General features: G+C 40.9%; 1 long non-coding RNA gene and 1 pseudogene across 2 annotated transcripts in view; one reads left to right on the top strand and one right to left on the bottom strand.

The window, feature by feature from the left end:
* The window catches only part of LOC116541873, a 4,625-nt gene extending 2,454 nt beyond the window's left edge, over positions 1–2,171 (top strand). The window contains exon 2 of the long non-coding RNA XR_004264986.1: positions 1,833–2,171. This is a non-coding gene — a long non-coding RNA (uncharacterized LOC116541873). The remainder of the gene's footprint in view (positions 1–1,832) is intronic.
* Positions 294–940, bottom strand: LOC116541872 (annotated as a pseudogene). The gene has a single exon (XR_004264985.1). The product of XR_004264985.1 is annotated as a 40S ribosomal protein S8 pseudogene (transcript).
* Positions 2,172–10,412: the final 8,241 nt, after the last annotated feature.

Genomic DNA, 10,412 nt, shown 5'->3' with positions numbered 1-10,412 from the left:
GAGCGAAACTCCGTCTCAAAAAAAAAAAAAACAAAAAGAATAAAGAGCACATGGAGAGCATCATGTGTGTGCCAACCTGGGACCATACAGTCATCCCTCGGCATCCATAGGGGATTGTTCCAGGACCTGCAGTGGATACCAGACCCCGAGATGCTCAAGTGTCTTACATAAATGCTGTTGTATTTGGTATAAGCTATACACGTCCTCCCCTGCATTTTAAATCATCTCTAGTTTACTTTTTTTTTTTTTTTTTTTTTTTGTGAACAGAACAATAAACACCTTTATTACATAGGTGAAGAAAGAAAACAAGGATTTATTTGCCTTTCCGGGCCTTGATTTTTCTAAGATAGAACTCCAAGTCTTTGCCCTCTAGCACATAGCCATCTGCTCGGCCACACTGTCCCGGCCTTGAAGCGATGCACGCAAGAAGCTTGCCCTGCTGGAACCGCTCCTCCAGGAGACTGCTGATTTTGGCATTCTTTTTCCTTTCGTCGTATTTCTTCTGAATTTTTTTAGATCGTTTTTTTGTTTAAAATCTCTTCTTCCTCAGGAGTCAGCTTGGCTCCCTTCTTGCGGCCCAGGGGCAGCGCATAGTTGGACTCGTACCACTGTCGGTACGGCGTGCTGTCGATGAGCACGGTGCAATTCTTCACCAAGGTCTTGGTACAGACCAAATCGTTGTTAGACGCATTATAGACAACATCAATGAGCCTTGTTTTTCGAGTACAGCACTCTGAGCCCCAGGAGAAATCCCCCACGTCCAGCCTCAGGGCACGGTATTTTTTGTTACCACCCCACACACAGACCGTGTGGATGAGGCGGGGGCCAATCTTGGTGTTGGCAGCCGGGCACCCCAACTCATACTTCCGCTTCTTGTGGTAGGGCTTTCTCTTCCCCCGGTCTTGCAGCGCTTGTGCCAGTTGTCCCAAGAGATGCCCATCGCTTGGCGCTGGCTGGAAAGAGACATCTCTAGTTTACTTATAATACCAAATGCAATGTAAATAGCTGTTTTACTGTATTGTATAGGGAATAATGACAAAGAAAAAAGAAGTCTGTACATGTTCAGTACACATAAGCTATCCTTTTTTTCCTGAATATTTTCAATCTGTGGTTTGTTGAATGAGAATGCGGAACCCATGGATGCAGAGGGCCAGCTGTGCTTAGGAAACATGCCTCATTGTGATACTTACTTAAGCTGATGGTTTAAGTTAAAATTCTGGTCTGTAGTCCGAGAATGAAACAAACTAGATTATAAATTTATGATCATAAATTATAAAATCTGTATTCGAACAGATATAAGGATTGTGGACATCTAAGTGTATTGTAACTGATTGCCTTTTAAGGCCTTATTTTAGAGCCTCTTTTGGGCTATGGTTATAATACAGATAGCCTGTTAAATCAGTATTTGGGAGTGAATTTTTTGATGTGAGTGATTTGTTCCCTTATGATGTTTATTCTATTATTAGATTTAAGAAACAGATGTGATTTTCTGGCTTGATATCTATGTGAGTTCCGTGTTCTGCCTGTCTGACAGGACATTTTATTTAATTATATTTAATAAAACCTAACAGAAGGTTATAATTTTAAAATCTTTCCCCTTGGATCTCATAAAACATTAAGTATAACTCTTATTTAACCATAATCCTTGTCATACTTTATTACCATGATTAAAAATTATTATGCCATTATATAGAGAATATAATGTACTCCAGGTAATTAATTTTTCCCTTTGGACTAATTAAAGGTTGAAAAGCTTCCTTGATTTTAGTAAGCAGTAAATCTAGTGAATAATACTTATTATGCCTCAGCGTTTTATGCTTATTCTCTTCTAGGTAACAACATCCATTTTATACACCGTGACAGGAATAGGTTGGATCACAAGCCTATCAACTCTGTTTTACAGCTTGTAGGAGTTCAGCATGTGAACTTTACAAACAGGCCTTCAGTCATCCATGTGTGACTTAAAATGGAACCAGTCAGTTTCAGCTGGAGCTTTTGGAATGTGACCTTCAATGCTGGGTGCAATATCCTTGTGCAGTGTCTAACCTGCTGTCCCTTCCCAGCCTTTGAGGACTTCGAGAAGGATAACGGATAACGAGGCCTTGAACTAGTGAACTGCATGCTCAAGAAGCATCAGTTGTGAAAAATGTGATACATACTTCCACTCTGTATAAAATTTTACACAAAATAACAAAAATGAATATACAAAATAGAACCTTAAAAGCCATAAAGTCATAAATACCGTTTAATTATTTTACATTATATATTCAGTCAATGAAAGATTTATTTGGCAATTAATATAAGTTCTGATGAAGAATATATAAAGGGGTGGCCAGGCGCGGTGGCTCATGCCTGTAATCCTAGCACTTTGGGAGGCCAGAGTTGGTGTATCACCTGAGGTCAGGAGTTCAAGACCAGCCTGGCCATCATGGTGAAACCCCATCTTAGAAACAAAAATTAAAAAATAAATTAATTAATTTTAAAAAAAAAATATATATATATATATAAAGGGAAGGGAGAGCAACACAAGACCATTGTATCAGTGAAGAAAGCAAAATACTAGATTCTGTCAACAATATAACTGCATTTTTGTGTGTATATATTTGTATTTTTGTATGCTTAGGAAAAAGAAGAAATGAACACCAAAATGTTGCCAGTAGGTATCTCTGTGTTAAGATTACAGTGTATTATTTTATTTTCTGTATTTTTCTCTATTTCCCAACTGTTCTGTAATGAGCATGATTAATATTGTAGGGCCAGGAAAAGGTCTTTAGACATTATATGACAGTTTTATGCCTACATAACAACCTTCACAACAGTGTAAATTATACAGGCTCTAGTCCACGTTTCCGTCCTAATTGCTTTACTCAGAGGAAGTGTGGCAATCTGAACATCTCACATACAGCCAGTGTCCATAGCACCTTCTCATTACACACTTGTTATCCATTTCACTAGGATTTTTGTGGATTGGGGGAGCTATTGAGAAAAAAATTTGTTCTAGATATTTAAGATATGTATTTAAAATATGGTCAGTGTGCTTTTTGAAAGGGAATTACAAGAATTTTTTTTTTCTTTTTTTTTTTTTGAGATCCATTCTTGCCCTGTCCCCCAGGCTGGAGTGCAATGGCACGATCTCAGCTCACTGCAACTTCCACCTCCTAGGTTCAAGCAGTTTTCCTGTCTCGGCCTTCCAAGTAGCTGGGATTACCAGCGTCCACCACCACACCAGCTACTTCTTGAATTTGTAGTAGAGACGGGGTTTCGCCATGTTGGCCAGGACTGGCCTGGAACTCCTGACCTCAGTGTGATCCGCCCACCTCGGCCTCCCAAAGTGCTAAAATTACAGACGTGAGCCACTGTGCCTGGCCAAGAATTGTTTAAAGTTTTAAAAACCTTGTAACTTAAATGTGTCCTGTGGTTTAGTTGTACATTCTGAGAGAGCTGCTATTTCTCATCCCCAAATTGCTCTTATTTAGAAGACTGTTGTCATCTTTTATTTTTGTAGAATCTTAATATGTTTAAGATTTCTTAATATTCTTAAGATTTCTGGGAAGTGTCCCAGAAATCCTGATGAAAAGTATAGCAAAATCAGAATTTTGGTAATTATTACCAAGCATAATACTGCTTTGAACTCAATACTTAAGCATATGAAGTTGCAAAAAAATTTAATGTATTCAAATATTCGAATACATTTTCATGTTTGTATAATCATGTTTTTATTCGATAAAAATGAAATTTCTCATTTAAAATTAAACTGTTTTGTGCTGTTTTTTTAATAGTAAAGGAAGACTGGTGACCCACCTTTGCTGATTTTAGACCTAAAACTGCTGCATCACAAGCTTGCACAAAAATTACATACCCTTGAGCAACATAGGTTCAAACTAGACGAGTCCCATTGTATGTAGATTTTTTTTTTTTTTTTTTTTTTTTTTTTTTTTTTGGAGACGGAGTTTCGCTCTTGTCACCCAGGCTGGAGTGCAATGACGCAATCTCGGCTCACCGCAACCTCCGCCTCCTGGATTCAGGCAATTCTCCTGCCTCAGCCTCCCGAGTAGCTGGGATTACAGGCACGCGCCACCATGCCCAGCTAATGTTTTGTATTTTTAGTAGAGACGGGGTTTCACCATGTTGACCAGGATGGTCTCGATCTCTTGACCTCGTGATCCACCCGCCTCGGCCTCCCAAAGTGCTGGGATTACAGGCGTGAGCCACCGCGCCCGGCCTTGTATGTAGATTTTTTTTCAAGTCATACCAAGTGTGCCTGCCTCTCCTGCCACCTCTTCCGTCTCTGCCTCACCTGAGAAAGCAAGACCAAGCCCTACTTCTGCTCCTCAGCCTACTCCAGGTGAAGACCAGACAGAAGACCTTTTTTTTTTTTCTTTCTTACCACATCATGTCCACTACCAAGAAATAATTACAAGGCATATGAAAAGACAGAAAACAATTTGAAAAGACAGAACGAGCACAAGAACCAGATTCAGATATGGCAAGGATGTTGGAATTAATCAGACCAAGAATTTTTTTTTTAACTGTGATTAATGTGCTAAAGGCTTTAAAAGGAAAAAGACAACATCCAAGAACAAATGGATAATATAAGCAGACAGATGGAAACTGTAAGAAAGAATCAAAAGAAATGCTAGCAGTTAGCAACATTGGAATAGAAATGAAGAATGCCTTGAATGGGCTCATTACTACACTGGATGTGACTGAGGAAAAAATCTCTGAGCTTGAGGATATGATAGTAGAAACTTTGAAAACTGAAAAGCAAAGGCAAAAAAGACAAAATATCCAAGAATTGAGAGACAACTGCAAAAGATGTAAGATGAATCATGGGAAATCAGAAGAAAGGAACAAACGAAAGAAATAACTAGAAGCAATAAGGACTGAAAATTTCCCCAAATTAATGTCAAACATCAGACTAGATTCAGGAAATTCAGAGAACAGCAAACCTAGTAAATGCCAAAAAAAAAAGACACCTGGGCATATCGTAGTCAAACTTTAGGAAATCAAAGATAAAAATCTTGACCAGTCTCAGTGGCTCACACCTGTAATCCCAAAACTCTAGGAGACCAAGGCAGGCAGATCACTTGAGGTCAGGAGTTTGAGCCCCGCCTGGCCAATGTGGTGAAACCACATCTCTAGTAAAAATATAAAAATTAGCCAGGTGTGATGGCACATTCCTGTAATTCCAGCATTTTGTGGGCCAAAGCAGGCAGATCACCTGAGGTCAGGAGTTCAAGACCAGCGGGGCCAACATGGTGAAACCCTGTCTCTCTTAAAAATACAAAAATTAGTTGGGCATGGTGGCATGTGCCTGTAATCCCAGCTACTTGAGGGTAAGGCACTAGAATCTCTTGAACCCAGAGGCAGAGGTTGCAGTGAGCCAATATTGCACACTGCACTCCAGCCTGAGTGAGAGTGAGACTGTCTCAAAAAAAAAAAAAAAAACTTGAATGAAGCCAGAGGGAAATAAACCACCTTACCTATTGAAGAGCAAAAGTAAGAATTACATCCAACTTCCCCTAGGAAACCATGCAAGCAAGAAGAGAGTGGAGTGAAATATTTAGTGTTAAGAGGAAAAAGTCACCAACCTAGAATTCAGTACTGTGCAAAATTATCCTTCGATAACTTTCTAACAAGGAAAAAAAATTATCCTTCAAAAGTGAAGGATAACAAACAACATTCTTCAGACAAAAAAATGAGGTACATTGTTGCCAATAGACCTGTCATGCAAGAAATATTTAAACAAGTTTTTCAGAAAGAAGGAAAGTGACAGTTTAGAAACTCAGATGTACATTTAAAAAAAAAAAAAAAGGAAGGGCATTGGAGAATAAAGAAGTAAAGGTAAAATAAATACTTTTATTTTTCTTACTCTTAGTTGATCTAACAGATAACAGTTCAAAATAATAGCAACAATGTGTGTTTATGTATACTTATATGTGTAGACAGATAGATATGCTTACATATGCTTATATATAAGTGAAATGAATGACACCAAAGATACAGAGACAAGATAGGAAATTGGAAATATTTTGTTATTATAAAGCATTTGCACTACCTGTGAAATGGATTTGTTGTAAATGGATATTGCAAATTCTAGGGCAACCAATACAATACAAAAAGTTTTAAAAAATATAATGTTCGTTGTGGGCGAAATTTAAAAATTAAAAAAATAAAATATAGGCCGGGTGCGGTGGCTCACACCTGTAATCCAAGCACTTTGGAGGCCAAGGCAGGCGGATCACCTGAGGTCGGGAGTTCAAGACCAGCCTGACCAACATGGTGAAACCCCGTCTTGAAAAAATAAAAATAAATAAACAAAAAATAAAATATAACTGACATGCTAAGAGGTAGAGATAAATGGAATCACATAAAATGTCGGCCGGGCGCAGTGGCTCAAGCCTGTAATCCCAGCACTTTGGGAGGCCGAGGCGGGTGGATCACAAGGTCAAGAGATCGAGACCATCCTGGTCAACATGGTGAAACCCCGTCTCTACTAAAAATACAAAAAATTAGCTGGGCATGGTGGCGCGTGCCTGTAATCCCAGCTACTCAGGAGGCTGAGGCAGGAGAATTGCCTGAACCCAGGAGGCGGAGGTTGCGGTGAGCCGAGATCGTGCCATTGCACTCCAGCCTGGGTAACAAGAGCGAAACTCCGTCTCAAAAAAAAAAAGTCAAAACCGGCCAGGCATGGTGGCTCACACCTATAATCCCAGGACTTTGGAAGGCCGAGGTGGGCGGATCACGAGGTCAAGAGATCAAGACCATCCTGGCCAACATGGTGAAACCCGTCTCTACTAAAAATACAAAAAAGTTAGCCAGGCAGCCAGGCACAGTGGCACCAGCCTGTGGTCCCAGCTACTCGGGAGGCTGAGGTGGAAGAATCACTTGAACCTAGGAGGCAGAGGTTGCAGTGAGCCGAGATCGGGCCATTGCACTCCAGCCTGGGTAACAAGAGCGAAACTCCATCTCAAAAAAAAAAAAAAGATTGTCAAGAGTAGATCAAAAAAACAAGACCCAACGGCATGTTGTATACAAGAAATGAACTTTAAATATACACGTGTAAGGCTAAAAGTAAATGAAGAGAGAAAGATTTAATGTGCTAACACTAATAAAAAGAAAATGGGAATAGTTACAGTGATCTCAGACCAAACTAAGTTTAGAGCAACGAAAATTATCAGGGATGAAGGGAGCCATTACATAATGATAAAGTTGTCAGGGGTCAGTTTCTCCTGAAGACATAATTCTTGATGTGTATGCTCCTGACAACAGAGTAAAACCTGATAGAACTGCAAAGAGAAATAAATGAATCCACTATTAGGTGGAGACCTCAACACCCCTCTGTCAGAAATGGACAGGTTCAGCAGGCAGAAAATCACTAAGCACATAGTTGAACTCGACAGACCATCACGAAGCTGGATATAATTGACATTTGCAGATTACTTCAGCAGCAGAATAGCACACATTCTTCCCAAGCTCACATGCAACATTCACTAAGATAGACGGCATTCGGAACCCTAAAACACACCTTAACAAATTGTAAAATGATAGAACTCATACCATGCCTGCTCTCAGACCGCAATGGAATTATACTCAAAAGCAATAACTGGAAAAATCCCCAAATACTTGGAGATTAAAAACCTACTTCTATGGCCGGGCACGGTCGCTCACACCTGTAATCGCAGCACTTTAGGAGGCCAAGATGGATGAATCACCTGAGGTCGGGAGTTCAAGACCAGCCTGACCAACATGGAGAAACGCTGTCTCTACTAAAAATACAAAATTAGCCAGGTGTGGTGATGTGAGTTTGTAATCTCAGCTACCTGGGAGGCTGAGGCAGGAGAATCACTTGAACTCGTGAGGCGGAGGTTGCGGTGAGCCAAGATCATGCCATTGTAGTCCAGCCTGGGCAACAAGAACAAAACTCCATTTAAATAAAAAAAAACTTCTAAATAACACATGGGTCACAGAGAAAAAATCTCAGCAGGGTGTGGCATCTCACGCCTGTAATCCAGCACTTTGGAAGCCTGAGGCAGGCAGATCACTTGAAGCGAGGAGTTTGAGTGCAGCCTGGCCAACATGGCAAAACCCCGTCTCTACTAAGAATACAAAAATTAGCTGGGCTTGGTGGCACACACCTGTAATCCCAGCTGCTTGGGAGCTTGAGGCAAGAGAATGGGCTTGAAGTAGGGAGGCAGAGGTTGCAGTGAGCTGAGATCATGCCGCTGCACTCCAGCCTAAGTGACAGAGCAAGACTGTCACAGGAAAAACAGAATCAAGACCTTTATGATGCTCCACTTCCACTTCATGAGGAGTAAATATATTTTCTGTTCCTCATGATATTCATAATAGCATTTTCTTTTCTCCAGCTTACTTTATTGTAAGAATACAAATATATAATAAATATATAAAATATGCTATTGATAGTTTATTTATTGGTAAGGCTTCCGGTCAAAAGTAGACTATTAGTAGTTAAGTTTTTGGGAGGTCAAAAGTTATATGCACATTTTTGACTATGTAGGGGATTGGCACCCCTACCCCCAACATTGTTTAAGGGTCAACTGAGGCCGGGTGCGGTGGCTCAAGCCTGTAATCCCAGCACTTTGGGAGGCTGAGGCGGGTGGATCACGAGGTCAAGAGATCGAGACCATCCTGGTCAACACGGTGAAACCCCGTCTCTACTAAAACTACAAAAAATTAGCTGGGCATAGTGGCGCGTGCCTGTAATCCCAGCTACTCAGGAGGCTGAGGCAGGAGAATTGCCTGAACCCAGGAGGCGGAGGTTGCGGTGAGCCGAGATGGCGCCATTGCACTCCAGCCTGGGTAACAAGAGCAAAACTCCATCTCAAAAAAAAAAAAAAAAAAAAAAAAAATGGGTCAACTGTATTTATAAATGTACACCACATTTTTCTAAGATAAATACATGTTCATGATGTGGCTTCAGGAAGGTATAGGTACAAAAGTGTAGTGCAGTGGCAAATTGCCAACCCAAATTTTTTAAACATAAAATTACCTATAGACCGGGCGTGGTGGCTCACGCCTGTAATCCCAGCACTTTGGGAGGCTGAAGCAGGCGGATCACCTGAGGTCAGGAGTTCAAGAGCAGCCTGGCCAACATTGTGAAACCCCGTCTCTACTAAAAATAAAAAAATTAGCTCAGTGTGGTGGTACATGCCTGTAATCTCAGCTACTTGGGAGGCTGAAGCAGGAGAATTGGTTGAACCCGGGAGGCAAAGGTTGCAGTGAGTCGAGATTGTGCCATTGCACTCCAGCCTGGGCAACAGAGCGAGACTTCCTCTAAAAAAAAAAAAAAAAATTACCCGTAACATGTACCATTAACTTTGTAAACATACCTCCACATCCAGTCATATGCTGGACTTGAAATTCTGAAAAACCTCTCTCATAAAACATGGAAACATTGGATAAAAATAAATAATATCATCACACATATTATGGTGGTAATGATTTGTTAGGTACTATTCCAAGGGCTTTACATTCATTTAATTCTATGGAACTGACATTGTTATCATCATCATCATCCCCATTTTGCAGAGAAGAAACAATATGTTTTTTCAAGTTGAGCTTACAACAAAGTGAAGAAGAAACCACTAGGGCCGAAAGTGAGCAGGAACTAGGCTGAAGGGCACGCTTGGAAGCCATGGACGGCACTGCAGAGCAGGAACTCATCCCAGGAATTAGAGAAGGCTTAGCCGACCCACTCAAAGACCTGGTTCACTAGAGAATTAAAACTAAGACTAGAGTAAAGTAGGACCTAAGACCTGCGCCTGAGACTGGGAACTTTCTGTTTCTTTTGAGACGGAGTTTTGCTTTGTTGCCCAGGCTGGGGTGCAGTGGCACATTCTCAGCTCACCGCAACCTCTGCCTCCTGGGATCAAGCGATTCTCCTGTCTCAGCCTCCCAAGTAGCTGGGATTACAGGCATGTGCCACCATGACTGGCTAATTTTTGTATTTTTAGTAGAGACGGGGTTTCACCATGTTGACCAGGATGGTCTCGATCTCTTGACCTCATGATCCACCCGCCTTGGCCTCCCAAAGTACTGGGATTACAAGCGTGAGCCACCGCGCCTGGCCTTGGTTTAATTTTTTTAATCAAATTTTTTTTTTTATTATTTTTCAAGAAATTGATGAGCAACCTGCATAAAATGTTTGTTCACATTATCATTTACCATGCGGGACAAAGATGTATCACCACATGAAAACGAAGACACACTATCTAAAGAAGTAAATCTTTGGATACATTTACTTCAAAGTTAATGACTATTTTAAATTAAGAAGATAGGCCGGGCGCGGTGGCTCAAGCCTGTAATCCCAGCACTTTGGGAGGCCGAGGCAGGTGGATCACGAGGTCAAGAGATCGAGACCATCCTGGTCAACAAGGTGAAACCCCGTC

Source organism: Sapajus apella, unplaced genomic scaffold, assembly GCF_009761245.1.
Source record: "Sapajus apella isolate SASKATOON/1434 unplaced genomic scaffold, GSC_monkey_1.0 scaffold158, whole genome shotgun sequence".
Taxonomy (NCBI): domain Eukaryota; kingdom Metazoa; phylum Chordata; class Mammalia; order Primates; family Cebidae; genus Sapajus; species Sapajus apella.
This window is presented reverse-complemented; position numbering and strand designations above follow the sequence as displayed.